The sequence below is a fragment of the Protopterus annectens genome, chromosome 11.part0 (assembly GCF_019279795.1).
Source record: "Protopterus annectens isolate FY-2018-M chromosome 11.part0, PAN1.0, whole genome shotgun sequence".
NCBI lineage: Eukaryota > Metazoa > Chordata > Ceratodontiformes > Protopteridae > Protopterus > Protopterus annectens.
Window position 1 is genome coordinate 1,159,986,754 of NC_056745.1, and position 15,382 is coordinate 1,160,002,135.

At 36.6% G+C, this 15,382-nt stretch overlaps 1 protein-coding gene across 4 annotated transcripts in view; it reads right to left on the reverse strand.

Annotated features, from left to right (window-relative positions):
* The window catches only part of RELN (reelin), a 3,085,913-nt gene that overhangs the window by 550,779 nt on the left and 2,519,752 nt on the right, over nucleotides 1–15,382 (reverse strand). The gene's annotated exons all lie outside the window — the stretch shown is intronic.

Genomic DNA, 15,382 nt, shown 5'->3' on the forward strand with positions numbered 1-15,382 from the left:
TTCCCATTTCTTTTTTCATATGTTTTCACACTGCAATAGTTACAAATACTGGCAAACAGGGTAATGTAATAGAAAACAGTGCAATTAAATAAGAGAAATATTATAGTCATTTTCTCTGTCAAGCCATGTTATTTAATATAAAACTGACACATTTCAAGTGTTATCATTGTTCTCTAAGCATGATGGAGTTGGTTCAAGTCAAATATCTTCATATAATAGAAGCAAACATATCTGGAAGGAAACAATGACATGTCCTTCATAAATTGGTTTAATCTACTTTTGCAAACATGTCATCTGCAATAGATTACAAAAATAGTATCAGTTCGTTAAAGATATCCAATTAGTACTAAGGCTTTTGAACAAACTACCAAGAGACTTTAGGGTAAATCCTTCTTTAAAGTTATTCAGATACAATCTGATCTACTGTTTATATTTTAAGTTTGTATTTATATGACTGGAACACAAACTCTTTTTGGAATGGGGATAATGTGAACATTTATATTTGATATATGCTTTTCTAACTGCAGTTACAATTTGGACTGACAAGAAAGGAACTTGATACCATGCATTCTTTAGTTTGTATAGAACAAGCACGTATGCATCAAGAAAAGGGAGAGGAAACACTTCATGCTGATGAGATTACAGAGTGTTTACCTAACTGCTTTAGTACATATAGTCCACATGGAAAGTACTGGAAAGTTCTGGTAACATAATACAACATGATTACATCTGTCCAGTTATGACAGACTACAAAAAAACTCCAGACAGGACACTCCTTTCTGATACAAAGTTAAAACACTATAAGCCATCAGTTTGCTGTGTCAGAAAAGTCTGTCTTTAGTTATCTTATTATAAAATGCCCTTTATTTCCTACCTTTAGAGAGATTCACAATGGTCTGCCGAGTGAACTGCCATGGACAGTGTAGCTGGCTAGTGGGTAGAAGAGGCAACTCAAGTTTTCTCCATAGTAAGAACTAATTTTACATGTCTTTATTTTGTAGGTGTCAGGTTCAAGTGTGCCTAGGCTAAAATAAGTTGTGCAGAGTTGCATGTAACCACTACTGGCTGTAGAAAATGGCATGCTTGTGAGCAAATAGCCTGGTTTATCAGCTCCTAAACAATATTATCCAGATATTTTCATCACATCAGCTTTACTACCCCCAATCAATGTTATTACAAAAGCATTTCTATATTTCCCCCAAACAGTCTTTGTATAATCATACTGAGTTCCAAAAGTGTCCTTTTCATACATTAGTACCAGGCATAATGGAGTAACGACAACGCCATTCCCCTTCCATTGCCAGCCTTCTAGCACTTGATAAAAACTGTCACAGATCACTAATAAACTATTCCTTAACACATTAGACACTAGCTGTGTGGTGTGCAAATACTTAACCAGGCTGGAGGCATCTTTCTCTCAAACCATAGTCTTCTTAGTTCTCATAGTTGGGAAAAACTGTGTACAAGCCCAGTAAGGTAAAGACTGAGAATCTCAAGTCTGGCATCACAAGGAAAATTCTAATGAACTGAAACTGTTTTGGTGAAGTTTTAATGAATGCTTTCCAAAATAAGCATATCTCACTAGCTAAAGAATGAGACAAATAGCTTTACTAATGCAAATCAATTAAAATGATTAAAAAGTGTGCCTCACAATGCTCATATCTTCACTTTATATTATTTGCACCTTTGCTTTAAATGTTAAGTTGTTAATGATTACAATCTCCAAGTCACTTTAGTCCTTTATATGCTAAGTTGTAAATTACCCATGTAAAGTTAGACATTGGGTGGGGTTTACCAAAGAATATGACTCCCCAGGTTTTGGATTAATGTGCAAACCATTGATGATCAACCAAGTGTAGACTACTTAAGTAGCAATTTAAAGATATCAGTATCAGTGGTACTTATTATAAGGGTACCTACTTTAATATTATCTGTGTATGTAGCTAGTCAACATGAGTTAGGTAGGTCCTAAAACAAATCCCTGTGGGACTCCAGCTTGTACCTCCAGCCAATCTGTGTAGTTGTTATTAATCTTAACCTTTTGCTGTGTGTTGCTTAATAATTTACATTCCAGTTAACTATATCAATTGTTATTAACAGCTGTTTTCCAGAATCAATGATAACCTTCAGGTGGGATGCAGTTGAAAGTCATAGACAAGTCAAGACAGACATTTCTTGCTCCAATACCAGCAACTCAAGGACATAGACAAGCAAAGATAGAAATCTCTTAATCCAATACCAGCAACTGAATGCCATAGAGAGGTCAAGACAGACATCTCTTACTCCAATACCAGCAACCGAATGCCATAGAGAGGTCAAGACAGACATCTCTTACTCCAATACCAGCAACTGAAGGCCATAGAGAGGTCAAGACAGACATCTCTTACTCCAATACCAGCAACTGAAGGCCAAAGAGAGGTCAAGACACACATCTCATCGTCCAATACCAGCAACAGAAGGCCATAGGCAAGTCAAGACAGACATCTCATAGTCCAATACCAGCAACTGAAGGCCATAGTGAGGTCAAGACAGACATCTCATAGTCCAATACCAGCAACCGAATGCCATAGAGAGGTCAAGACAGACATCTCTTACTCCAATACCAGCAACTGAAGGCCATAGAGAGGTCAAGACAGACATCTCTTAATCCAATACCAGCAACCGAATGCCATAGAGAGGTCAAGACAGACATCTCATAATCCAATACCAGCAACTGAAGGCCATAGATAGGTCAAGACAGACATCTCATAGTCCAATACCAGCAACCAAATGCCATAGAGAGGTCAAGACAGACATCTCATAGTCCAATACTAGAAACCGAATGCCATAGAGAGGTCAAGACAGACATCTCATAGTCCAATACCAGCAACTGAAGGCCATAGAGAGGTCAAGACAGACATCTCCTACTGCAGTACCAGTAAATGAAGGCCACAGACAAGTCAAGATAGACATCTCATAGTCCAATACCAGCAACTGAAGGCCATAGACAAGTCAAGAGAGACATCTCTTACTCCAATACCAGCAACTGAATGCCATAGAGAGGTCAAGACAGACATCTCTTACTCCAATACCAGCAACTGAATGCCATAGAGAGGTCAAGACAGACATCTCATAGTCCAATACCAGCAACTGAAGGCCATAGACAAGTCAAGACAGACATCTCATAGTCCAATACCAGCAACTGAAGGCCATAGACAAGTCAAGACAGACATCTCATAGTCCAGTACCAGCAACTGAAGGCCATAGAGAGGTCAAGACAGACATCTCATAGTCCAATACCAGCAACTGAAGGCCATAGAAAGGTCAAGACAGACATCTCATAGTCCAATACCAGCAACCGAATGCCATAGAGAGGTCAAGACAGACATCTCTTACTCCAATACCAGCAACCGAATGCCATAGAGAGGTCAAGACAGACATCTCATAGTCCAATACCAGCAACTGAAGACCATAGAGAGGTCAAGACAGACATCTCATAGTCCAATACCAGCAACTGAAGGCCATAGACAAGTCAAGACAGACATCTCATAGTCCAATACCAGCAACTGAAGGCCATAGAGAGGTCAAGACAGACATCTCATAGTTCAATACCAGCAACCGAATGCCATAGAGAGGTCAAGACAGACATCTCTTACTCCAATACCAGCAACTGAAGGCCATAGACAAGTCAAGACAGACATCTCATAGTCCAATACCAGCAACTGAAGGCCATAGACAAGTCAAGACAGACATCTCATAGTCCAATACCAGCAACTGAAGGCCATAGACAAGTCAAGACAGACATCTCATAGTCCAATACCAGCAACTGAAGGCCATAGACAAGTCAAGACAGACATCTCCTACTGCAGTACCAGTAAATGAAGGCCATAGACAAGTTAAGACAGACATTGCCTACTCCATTATCAAGATCCACAGCTTTACTGACAGAGCCGTAAAATACCATGAGCCCAGTAAAAGCAAAACTTTTCTTAGCAAATACATGCTGGAATAAGTCATTTAATGATCCAACTGTATCCTTTCCCTCAAGAAAGGCCAAAGTACATCTTTTCCACTACAGAAGTCAAGCCGATAGACCTATAGTTGTTAATCTTAATCAACAATATCCCTGTTAAGGACTGGTAAAATGTTGTCTAATTACCATTTATCAGGAGCTACACAAGTTGACAACAGAAATTTAAAAAAGTAAGACTAGAAGCTACATCATTTGAAATCTCTGCACAAGAACAACCTAGAATATTTTCTGGTCCTGAACAATCGATTATTCTAGACCGTGATTTTAATATTGACTCTACAGTAAAGCTCATTACAGTAATGCAGCAATTTAATGGATCACAGAAGTCCAATTTTTGTTGTGTGATCATGTTGTTCAGACTGACAAAAAAAACCCCCTAAGAATATTAGTTAGTTTTGTACCCTTATTCACAACTTTTCCTTTATGTAGTATAGGGTGACAGCATATAAGCATTCTTTTGTTTGTGTTGATAACATATGAAAATTATATTTTGCTGTTGCCTGTTTCGATCAGCTGGCTCTCATAGAGAACATTTTGGTGTTGCCTAATTCAGTTTTTTGGTTCTCATAAATGAGCTTAGCTAGTTTTAAAATGTTTTTTAGTTTTTTACTTGCATGATTGTATGCTTTTCCTACAGTTGAAGTATTATATTTTTAAAGTAATACATTCCTTTCTTTTGATTTTCAATAACTTTGAATGAGATTTGTACCACCAAATTTCTTATTGTTATTCATGTTGAAACACAAGTGGCCTGAGATGACATAAAACAAAATCTTGCTCTCCAGGACTAACAAAACACAAATCTGAAAGGCATAAGCCAGATGGAAAGTGTTATTCTGGAAGGAGAAGATTGTAGATGAGTGCCCAGACAAATACATTTTTTTGTTAAATGGCATTCTATAATCCCTCCAAAGGCACTCTCAGTGACTAACTATTCAGGTTTCCTTGATCAAATGTTTATTAGGATGAGCTCTTTTGTTGTTACATTGACTTCATTAGATTTGGCCAGCTGTTGTTCATATGTTGCAGGCATTCAGTTCTAATATTTTTCTACATTTTGATACATCCTTAAGTGTTTTCTTTAAGCCTCAGAAGTGAATTGACTATTGATACTAGGTCTTTACTCTACAACTTAACCATACTTGATTTTAGAATGATGTAATTCTGCTAGGTCATATATCACTGAAAAATGAAAAGCCAAATGCTATTTTCAGTGAGCATTGTATATTTGTGTATGCACATGCAGATAGCACTGTTTGTACAGAGAAGGCTCTGACATCACAAACGATTTTTTGGCTCACCTAGACTGTGAAGATGTTTCTTGTTTATTCCCTTCTTCATTCCCTTGCAGTATCCAAATGCTGTCATCATAATCACAGTTGTACAAAATACAATATGTTCTATGCCCATTATGTGGACAGGCAATGAGACTTAATTTAAAGAATGTTTAAGTTATTTAAATTTTACTAAAGAATGTTTAAGTTATTTAAATTTTACAACTGCATTTTGGTATTTCATACATATATATATATATATATATATATATATATATATGCATGCTTTCACTTATGTTCTTTTATTTATGCATGCAGACAAACAGGAACATGTGCACACTGCACACCATCTGTACATGCAGAAACAGGCATGTACAGTTATGTACACAGTGTTCCATGAGTGTGCACTAATACAGTTATATCAATTAACAAACATACTGGGTACCAAGTGTGCATGAAGATAAACACAAAGCTGACAGAAATGCACACAGGCAGAGTTGCACAAATGCATGCATGCACACACAGATACACCTCCCACATACACACAAACAGACATTGTGGCGTACCTTTCTAGCTGACAGCATGCAGACCTTGCCTAGCAAGATTAAATCTGAATATTGTACCAAAGCACATTCATCAAGGTCAATGTATAACCTCAAGGCATTTAACTGCTAAGCTCAAAGAAGAATTATGATTTATGGATCATTTTCCTATGGCTTCTGATAAAAGCTGGTAATTCTATCTTACATAGAAAGTTATCAGAATAGTCTTTCTGTATTTGAGCAGTATACTACAGGAAATGAATACTTTGCCATATTCTGTAGAACAGTGAGGTTTGTTTATGTTTTTATATCTTTTTCAAAAGACACACATTTAAATTCTGTTTTAAGTGAAGAAAATGAATGTGAAGAGGAACTTGAAAACATACTTTTTATGGGGAGAAGCCCATCACACCCCTATACATATATTTTCCTTTACTCCCTTTCTTAATATAACCAATTCCAAGAATACTGAACCTCAGGGAAAGAGCACTGACTCTTTTGATGAACCCTATTTTCTGAGTGCATTTTTGTACTCAAGGCTGTTTTTGCTTGTGGCATTCATAGAATTTGCATACTGTAATTTTCCATATCATCTTCTCCTTTCACTTTTTAGGATATGTATATCACTGCAAGCAAAATGAAATTTGTCAGCCATATCATCCTTTTTCCATATTTTATAAGAAACTTACAAACCCTATTTTCTTACCAAAATAGTTAATAATAAGTTAAGCCAAACTTTTTTAAAAAAAAGCATTCTAAACTAGTCGTTTTCTGGTGGCAAGAGTCATGAATATTACTTTGATGAAAAAATAAAGTCACAGTAACAAAAAAAAAAAATAAAAATCAGACATCAAATCATGCTAAGGTCATGGGTTACGGGGTACATAACTAAGAAAATAATGAAAGTGTAGCAGATATTCAGAACCTCAACTCTGAATTGCAATAGAGACTGGAAAATGCTGGATACTATGAAGTTACAGTACATGCTATAATCTAAAATGTAACTATTTTAGCATTCAGTGAATCATACCATTCACCTTATTAACCAAAAAAATAGTATAGTGATAAAATAAATTTATGACCAAACACGTACCAACACACACACACACACACACACACACACACACACACACACACACACACACACACACACACTCATTTATATGTGTGAGTGTGTGTGTGTGTGTGTGTGTGTGTGTGTGTGTGTGTGTGTGTGTGTGTGTGTGTGTGTATATATATATATATATATATATATATATATATATATATATATATATATATATGCACATAAATACACACACATATATGCGGACACAGCAAACATGGCAATATTATATAAAAACAAGCATTTTATCACAGCAAACATAAAACAGGCAAGTCTTTGCCAACAGGAACTGAAATAAAATCACAGCTGGAATTTAAACATTTGCTGATTTAAAGCAACCTCTCATGTGCAATAAAACATGTAGCTATCCTCCTGGCACTTAGTTTGGCTAACTGGAACAGTACCACTAAACTCGTAAGCAGCTTGTGCTTGACTTCAAACTTTTTTTAAACAATAAACATCTTTATTGAATTATAACTTATAACAAAGGTGGTAATACTTTTATATCAATGAAAACAGTTGGAAACATTATACATAACATAGTCTTTTATACAGTCAATGTCAGTCTAATATTACATAGCTCATTTAACTCCTGTTTTCCCTTAAACCTCATTCAAAACATTATTTTGCATGCATTGTTCGCACAATTCCTATTTTTTTATGCAATTTGCTCCTATCCTTTTCTAAAGATCCCACTTACAGTTATTTTATCTCTGTTACTATATTCATTACTCTTAGCATGGATAGTTTAGACTTTGATTTCAATTTTCTAGTAATTGCTTTCTTGGTAGTCACCAGAATTAAACTTGGGGAAGGCCTTAATAAGTCTAGATAATTCCAATTCCGTATCATAGCTCATAAAATAATTTCCTTAGTTACACCAATTTGCTCACCCAGAATTTCTGACAGAGTAGTCACACATCCAACATTTGCTGTCCACCTGAGGAAAAATTCTTTGGAGTCTGTTGGGGTATAATAATATCTATGTAAACACTTCCAAGCAAAGATCCTAAATCTTCTAGATCTTCTAGATTTTGTTGCATATTTCTACAGAATTTGACAAAGTATTCATTTCCTGTAGTATACTTGGAGGACTATAACTGTCATCCCTCTAAACAAAGGTGGATCATCAACAGAGCCAGGGAACGACAGACCATAAATTTGACTAGTCTTATATGCAAGGCCATTTTAAAAATTATTGGGGACCTGATAAACAAACACACAGGAAATCTTCAAACACTGTACCCATCAAGAGCAGGTCATGCCTACTAAATTTGGTGGACTTCTTTAAGAAGGTCACTAGAGCCATGGATGAGGGCAAAATGGAACATACTGACCAACTTGACCTGGCAAAGACATGTGACACAACACCACATTTGGGTATTATAGACAAATTTGCAAATTTACATATAAGTCCCTATGTCACCCGATGGATAAAAAAATGTCTCATAGATAGGACACAAAGTTAGGATAGGGGAATTCACCTCCAGCAAGAGGCCTTTTACTAGTGGTTTCCCACAGGGCTCCGTACTGGGACCTCTCCTGTTTGGGATATACTTCTCTGAAGTCAAGGCAAATGTAGATGGCTTTTGGATGACCAAATCTGCTCATGACTGCAATCACCAATTCCCCCATACTCCAGGAAGGTCTGACACAGACAAATAACTGGTGCCAGAACCATGGCCTTAAGCTCAGTACAAAAAATGCATAATTATACCCTTTGGGAAGATGATCACCCCTGCAAATTACAACATTGATAACATTCCCGTAAAAGTAGACCCACTGGTAAGGGACTTGGAAACTCAGGATGAGTATCTTGAACTTTGATCACAATTTTCCATGGTAGTGAGAAAGTCCTTTGATGTAGAACAATTTATAAGTAAGGGTATAGCATACAGATCTAAGGATATCATAGTCCCACTATAGTCAGCCCTCATTAGACCAATAATCGAGTACAATGCACTCTTCTGCGTGCACTTGACCAGGCATTTACAAGAACTGGAGTGGGCACAGAAGTTCCTCACTAAAAGAATACAGTGTTGAAAGAATATGTCCTGTGCAGACTACCTCAAAGCCCTGTCCCTGTACTTGGTCTCCTACAGATTACTGAGGGGCAATCTACGTCTAACATACAAGGCATTCTCCAATCCAACCCTGATGGAGCTGCTACACATTTGCAAAAACAAACAGCACTATAATTACCCAATCTAAGGATCCAAACCCCACTTGTGACATAAACAAAACATGTTGGAGGGATAGCCTGTGTCTCAGAGATTACTCCTTTTCTGGAACAAATTCCCCATTCATGTGAAACCGAGCTCTTCCCTAAGCCTATTCAAGTGCAACTTGGGCCAATGGACGGAAAACCACAAATTCACCCTTGGCTTGTCACCTGTAGCCCTTATAGACAGGGGCAGTTTGTAGATGCCCTAAATCACAGGCATATACCAAAGCCATTCTAGCCCTTGGGCATTGATAACTGGGAAAATCAGGTCATGAATGGCTAGGCTGAAAAAGGCTCTAGGGCAACTATCCTAGTAACCGCCTATGGTCCTATAAACAAAGCTAAAAGAGGACACAGCATACTCAAGTCTTAAAAATGTGTAAGTTAACGGTCAATACCAGAACCAGGTATCACACAAAATTCAAAAACAAACCACCCAGTTGGTCCACAACCATAAATTAACTATACAACAAAAGAAAGAAACTCCTTAAATTATTTGGTAGATCCAAACTCATCTTCTCAATGAGAATATCAAAAGCATTACAAAAAAAAGAAGACTGTCATGTCCATTAAAGGAACCCATGGACTTGGCTTGGCCTCTGAAGTCAAAGATAAATATAAATCCTTCTTTAGCTGTGTTCTAAAACTGCATATCAATAGCCTGTAGTGCTCTGAACTTATTCATAATGACATATCCTTTTCTGACCCAAAATATATTTCTAATATCCTAGCAAATAAATTCAGTCCCAATTTCACCCCCCCCAAAAAAAATGGGGGAAAATAGTAAATCCTTCAAATGAACAGAACTGTCTAATACTGTTTTTTTTTTTTTTTTGCAGGAGTAAGCTGTTTTGTGCCCTCATGTGAAGACCTTCGTCCACCACACCCACCTTACTTGTATATATTAACAACTCTGAGGTTTAGTGCTCCAGAGAAAGTACGAAATGTACATTTTTCTTCTTCTTCTTCTTTCGGCTTTTCCCAGTTAGGGGTCGCCACAGCAGATCACCTGTCCGCTCATGATTGGCAGTGATTAAACAGTATAATTCCTCCTCTTCTTTTTTTGAGTAACAGTAATCCTGAAGTGAGCAAGAGTGACAACATTACTATGAGGAAATCAACTCAAAAGACACCCGTCTTTGAGGAACCACTACTAGATCATACCTAATGAAGATGAATCAAAATCATCCATGGTGGGATCAGACTACATAAGGACAACTGAATAACGTGTATAACACCCACAAAAATGACTTAAATATTTAAACTTTCTGTATCATTTTTTTCTAAATATAGTAGCCAAGACTATGACTTTAGTAATTTTTTATGGTCATTCATTTGAAATCAAATCTAAACACATTTTACAACAGTGTCAAATAACTCACTTAAACTGAAACTGTAATGTCATCTTAATCACCTAAAACCACTGACAGTATCTTGTTTCTGAATCACTTGGTGATGCATCCTTAAGTTATTTACTTTTTATTTGCTTTGAAAACTCACTAGGTGATAGTGCATTTTTTTCCAGAGGCAACCCAGAAGCACCGTCTAGTTAAGTGACTTATTCAGAGTGACAAGCTAGGCAAATGGAGAGTGAAGGACTCAAACCCAGGAAGGTGGGATTAAACTTGTTAGCAAGTCATAGTCTTCATCCCCTGCACTACATTGACAGACTTTAGTCATGCGCTATTTTTGAAATTCCAAAAATGCCAGCTATGAGCATGATTAGCAGTGTTAGTGGCTAAGGTATTTATATGTTTGACTGTCAGAGAATTATGGGATCTGTCCTGTGGCACTTGTATTGAAGCAGCAATGCAGCATGAGAGGGCGTTGCATTCATGAGGTACTGTTCTTTAGCTAAAATGTTAAACAAAGGTTTGCAATGTTAAAGGTTCCATATCTGTTTGTTGTGGTAGTAAATCAGGTGAATGCCAAAGATACCACAGTACTCAATATAACAAAAATGTATTTATGTATTGTCAGGTTCAGTAGCTATATCACCAGTCAAAGATAAAAGGACAAATCACTAAAAAACAAATGGGGTAATTATAAGTTGCTTTGATCTTAATCTGAACAGTTAAATTATTTTTACAAATGCCAAAATTCTTTGCTTAAAATGCTTACAGGATTGCATAATTAATAGTCAAAGGATTTGGATAAGCAAAAAATGTTTCATTTGGAACATTTTTGTAAATGTTCAGGACTTTTGCAAGAGTCTATTTGAACTTATGGTATTTAGACCACTTGTTTTGCAAGCATTTTGATCATTGTCTAACATTCAGTGCATGCAGAACATTTGTCTGACTGATCTAAGCATTTCTGCAGCTAAAGCATAGAGAATTAGTAACACTTATATAACTTTTATTAGTTTTGGAATATTTGGAGCATTTGTGCAGCATCTGTTCAGACCACATGAATCAGATGTCTAAATGTTGAGAATATTTGCAGCTTTATATAACTGATTAAAGCATTTATACAAATAAAGTCTACAGCATTTTGTGGCTTTGCTACATTTTGTTGAAACAGTCACAGCTAAGTGTTCTGAGCATTTATTTGATGTAGTTGTCTAGACTAATGCTCAAAACATTTGACACATTTGTCTAAATGCCCTTAATATCTATAGTTTTGGCCCCCTGCATCACTTCACTAGTGTGAGCTACCTAGCTCCAGCTCTACACCTTACATTAGGGAAAAACACTTTCTGTAACACTACCACTACAAAAGAGACTCCAATACACATCACAAACAGGAGTATACATGCACAACACTAAATCTATCCCCTTCTGTAGTCCTTACTCTAACCCTAACCTGCAAACACTCGGATGCACACTCCCATCTCTTGACATTAAAAACCCAAATCCACATTTACCTTATTAAAACATACTATCAGCCACTATATCTACTGTTCAACAAAACACAATTCAATCATTTGCATATTGAATTAAATATGCAGTCAACAAAACAGGTCCACATTTACAAAATGTAAGAAAAAATTAGCATTCAGTGAATTGACATCTACTTATATGTTTACAAACATCCATACAGATATATGAATCTATCAGCTAGAATTAGCATGTGGATATTAGGAGAAATGTGATGGGTGATATTCAGAGAAATTTCTAGATAAAATGGGCATGACAAAACACAAAGATGGGTAGGATCTAATTAAACTATTTTAGCATTCAGTGAATCATACCATTGACATTATTAACCAAAAAAATAGTATAGTGATAAAATAAATTTATGACCAAAAACATACAAACACACACACACACACACACACACACACACACACACACACACACACACACACACACACACACATGTAGATATGTCAGGAATATACAGAAGAATTAGATAAAATGATCCTGAGATTATCGATACATATGATGGTATGTTCCCTGATTTAGAGTAAGGCATCCTGAATGATGCCTAATTGGACCATATAAAGCCTTGCTAATAACAAGTCTGCAGAATGTGATAGAGTATTAGGGGAATTGTCTAAAATCCTGCAAAATAATACTGTTACAGAGTTGCTTGTTATTTGCCAGCAAATGTGAAAAAATGCAACTGTGCCTATAGGGCTGGAAAAGGAAAGTTAATATTTCAGTCTCAAAAAAGGTAATGGTAAAAAGTGGTGAAATTATTAATCAGTTTCACTTATTGCACAAGCTAAGAAAGTAAAATTCAACATCCTACAACACAGACTCTAGTTATTCATGTATTGAGAATTGCCAGATACACAAGTGGTTTTTTGAAAGGTTAAATGTGACATATACCAAATTGCCAACTTCCTCTGGATAACAAAGAAAGCAAGGAAGACTGAGAAAGATATTTAGTTCTGCTCTGTTAACTAATTTAAAGCCTTTGAATATGTGGACCATAACAAACTGTGGAAAGTTCTTAGAGAAACTGAACTACTGGGACGTCTTATTTCCCTCCAGAAGAGCTGGTATGCAGAATAAGAAGCAACAGTTAGATCGCAGTATTACCAAAGGAATGTGGGAGGGATGTGTACTGTTGCCATGCTTACCTAATATATATATATATATATATATATATATATATATATACACACACACACACACACACACACACACACACACACACATATACATATATATATATATATATATTGAACATGCTGGGTTACATGAGTCAACTGACGGAATCACAGTCACCAGGAGAAATACTGACTAACTCAATCTATCTGATGATTTCATTCTGATGTCTGAAAGTGATCAAAGATCCTGCCTATAAAGGTGGAATTGGAAACTGCAAAAGAGGGTTTGCTGCTCAGCATGAAAAAAAAATTGTGCCATCTAGCTTTACCATTTTTGTAAATGGATAGAAAAGTGAAAGCAGTGACAGATTTTATTTTCCTTGTCTCAAAGATAAGTGGTGAAGCAATAGCAGTGTCACCTCACAGCAAGAGGTTCTCTGGTTCGATTCTTGGCTGAAGTGCTTTCTGTGTGGAGTCTGTATGTCCTCCCTGCGTTCATGTGGGTTTCCTCCGGGTGCTCTGGTTTCCTCCCACGTTTCAAAGACATGCATCTGGAGCATTTCTCTCTAGGCCTCCACTGAAAATTGGCTTCCTTCCAAGTTGAACTTTTCTGGTAAACAAATGTTAAATAAAAAATAAAAAAAGATCTCTGCAGATGGTTACTGCACCCATAAAATTAAAAGATGCTTCCTTCTTTGAAATCTGGATACGATTTTAAAGAGCAAAGGTATCACATTGTTAGCAAACAGCCATGCAGCCAAAGGTATGGTTTTCTCACTAATTAATATATGACTAAGACAGCTGGACTACAATTAAAGCAATATACTGGAAAATTATAGTTCTGGGCAGTAGGTCTGATAGCAAAAATACATCTGAAATGCTATGTCACATTATACAAAGACAGGATTCACTAGAGAAGACACTGACGCTGGGAAAAATCAAAGCCAATAGAAGAAGGGGTAGCAGAGGCTAAGATGTCTAGACAGCATTACAGAAATAAAGAATATGAATTTGCAAAAACTTAAAGAGGCAGCCATTGACAAACAGGCCTGGTGAGCTAAGTCCTTCAGGTCATGAAGAATCAGACTCCACCAAATTACTAAAGAACAAATAAAAGTCTGCAAAAAAGTCGCAATTACTTTTAGTGGTGATATACTTTTTATGACTCTATATATTTGCAAGCTTTATATAAAAGACTGTGAAAATGGGCAGGTTCTATTGCCTACCTCACATTTTGAGCAATGTTAGCAAATGGTGTCAGTAAAACTACAGAGCAAAACTCTCCATAAAAGAAGGTAGTGAAACTAAAACTACATATTTTACTTCCAGAAGTTCAAGTTCTGCTCATGGAAGCACATTTACTGGAATCACATACCCATGAAATTTCTGAATGAAATTCAAAGGTAATGAAAAAGCAGTTCCTGGAATATCACATTATGGAATGACATAAAAAAGAAACTGTAACTGCTAAAATACTAGTATATTATGGAGGGAAGGGGACAAGCAAGCCATCTGCAATGTGAGCGGCACCTCACCTCCCTCTTAATTTTTCTGACTGAGATAATATCACCTTAGAGCAACATCAGGACTGCTATGTCTGGTACTTATTTTCCTTTTATCTGAGGTGCACACACCTCAGAGTGAGTGTGTCTGTGTGTGTGTTGGTGGTGGCATGTCTTGGTTAAACCTAAAAATGTGTAAAACCTCTAAACACTAAAAATATACATCTTATGTATAATACACACACACACACACACACACACACACACACACACACACACACACACACACACACACACACACACACACACACACACACACACACACGTTTCTTAATACTACAACATCCTGGCTCTTATATTTTGCAGTCAGTACACTGCGTGTACTCCAACAGTGCTACACGTTATCAGTCACACTCCACCAAACAGGAATTCTGGGAAATGCTTTTTTTAAAAAAAGTCAGTTTTAGCAAATGTGCTTGAATAAGATGAAGTAGAAGTGCTTCTATACTTAAATAATATCTGTATATTTATTGAAAATGTTGCATTAGTGCATCAATTATTATGCTATTGCTTAGTGGCGAACATAGTTGCTTATTCATACATTTGAATGGTGTAAAATATAAGCCAATCTGAATAGACCTGGCATTACGGCAGAGATTCACTCTTCCACATTACAGAGTACAACTCAGAAATGCCCGGATATCCTGCCTTCAGTACTTTTAT